The sequence below is a fragment of the Castor canadensis genome, chromosome X, assembly GCF_047511655.1.
Source record: "Castor canadensis chromosome X, mCasCan1.hap1v2, whole genome shotgun sequence".
In the NCBI taxonomy this organism is placed as follows: Eukaryota; Metazoa; Chordata; class Mammalia; order Rodentia; family Castoridae; genus Castor; species Castor canadensis.
In genome coordinates, this window is record NC_133405.1 from 17,171,638 (window position 1) to 17,173,966 (window position 2,329).

A 2,329-nucleotide genomic window follows, 5' to 3' on the forward strand; every position below is an offset into this window, starting at 1 on the left:
AGGCTGGCCTTCAATTTACCATTCTCCTGCCTCAGTCTCCAGAGTGCTATGATTAGATGTGTACTACACCACACCATCTCTATAAACAATGACTTGGCCATTGTGTACAGGCAAGTGTACTTGTACGCTAAGCTACTTTACATCTTTAAGCAAGAAAAATACTTATTTAAAATTTGCTTTAAATATTTTTTTGGGAGGAAGAATACACCACATTTTTACTTGATTAAGAAATTTACACAGTCCAAAGCCTTTTATTTTTTGACATCCTTCATGCCATGAATTCATAGGGAATAGGTTCCAGCAACTCAGGCTCCTTTCCATTGGTTCTCACAAAGTGTGCTTCTCTGGGTGGAGCAGGCTGGCACTTCAGCTGAACCCAGGTTCCTTTCTCTTTGGCTTCCTTCTTTTTCTGATCATTTTCCTTCACGCGTTTCAGAAAGCTATCTCTGCTCTTTGAGTGCTTAATATGCTCAATACGCACATTAATTCTCTTGGCAAGAATCTTGCCCTTAACTTGCTTGTTCACAACAATGCCAACAGCATGCTGGGTAACATTGTAGACTCTTCCAGTTTTGCCGTGGTAACATTTGTGGGGCATTCCTTTTTGAACAGTGCCCATGCCCTTGATAGCTACTATATCACCCTTCTTGTAGATTCGCATGTATGTGGCCAAAGGAACAACTCCATGTTTCCTAAAAGGCCTAGAAAACATGTATCAGGTTCCTCTCCTCTTTCCCTTTGTGTTCGTCATTTTGGTGGATTACTGGAAGATGGCGGTTCCGGCCGAAAAGCGAGGGTCTCTTGAACTATTTGCCCAGGCTGGCTGGCTTCAAACTGCAATCCTCCTGATCTCTGCCTCCTGAGTAGCTACGATTATAGGCGTGAGCCACTGGTGCCTGGCAAGGGAGGGTTTTTTAATTTTGCTGGCACTGGGATTTGAACTCAGAGCCTCATGCTTGCTAGGCAGGTATTCTTACCACTTGAGCCACTCCACCAGACTCCCAAATTCTTGACATATCTCTCAATTTTGCAAAATATAAAAGGATTATATGCCATAACCAAGTGAGGTTTGTCTGAGAATACAAGGTTGGTTCAACATCCAAAAGATCAGTTGACATTATATAATACCATATTACTAGAACAAAGAGCAAAATACATGTATTGCCCTCAGTTGTTTTTTTTTAATTTTTATTTTATTCATATGTGCATACAATGTTTGGGTTATTTTTCCCCCCTTGCCCCCGTCCACTCCCTTACTCCCACCCCACCCCTTATCTTACCCCTCTTATCCCTTGCTACCAGGCAGAAACTACTCTGCCCTTATCTCTAATTTTGTTGTAGAGAGAGTATAAGCCATAATAGGAAGGAACAAGGGTTTTTGCTAGTTGAGATAAGGATAGCTATACAGGGAGTTGACTCACATTGATTTCCTGTGCATGTGTGTTACCTTCTAGGTTAATTCTTTTTGATCTAACCTTTTCTCTAGTTCCTGGTCCCCTTCTCCTATTGGCCTCAGTCGCTTTAAAGTATCTGCATTAGTTTCTCTGCATTGAGGGCAACAAATGCTATCTAGTTTTTTGGGTGTCTTACCTATCCTCATATCTCCCTTGTGTGCTCTCACTTTATCATGTGCTCAAAGTCCAATCCCCTTGTTGTGTTTGCCCTTGATCTAATGTCCACATATGAGGGAGAACATACGATTTTTGGTCTTCTGGGCCAAGCTAACCTCACTCAGAATGATGTTCTCCAATTCCATCCATTTACCTGTGAATAATAGCATTTCATTCTTCTTCATGGCTGCATAAAATTCCATTGTGTATAGATACCACATTTTCTTAATCCATTCGTCAGTGGTGGGGCATCTTGGCTGTTTCCATAACTTGGCTATTGTAAATAGTGCTGCAATAACATGGGTGTTCAGGTGCCTCTGGAGTAAGCTGTGTCACAGTCTTTTGGGTATATCCCCAAGAGTGGTATTGCTGGATCAAATGGTAGATCAATGTTTAGTGTTTTAAGTAGCCTCCAAATTTTTTTCCATAGTGGTTGTACTAGTTTACATTCCCACCAGCAGTGTAAGAGGGTTCCTTTTTCCCCGCATCCTTGCCAACACCTGTTGTTGGTGGTGTTGCTGATGATGGCTATTCTAACAGGGGTGAGGTGGAATCTTAGCGTGGTTTTAATTTGCATTTCCTTTATTGCTAGAGATGGTGAACATTTTTTCGTGTGTTTTTTGGCCATTTGAATTTCTTCTTTTGAGAAAGTTCTGTTTAGTTCACTTGCCCATTTCTTTATTGGTTCATTAGTTTTGGGAGAATTTAGTTTTTTGAGT

At 41.1% G+C, this 2,329-nt stretch overlaps 1 pseudogene; it reads right to left on the reverse strand.

Moving 5' to 3' along the window:
• Window positions 1-223: 223 nt before the first annotated feature.
• On the reverse strand, window positions 224-751 carry LOC109694294 (large ribosomal subunit protein eL21-like; annotated as a pseudogene).
• Between the last annotated feature and the right edge of the window lie 1,578 nt (window positions 752-2,329).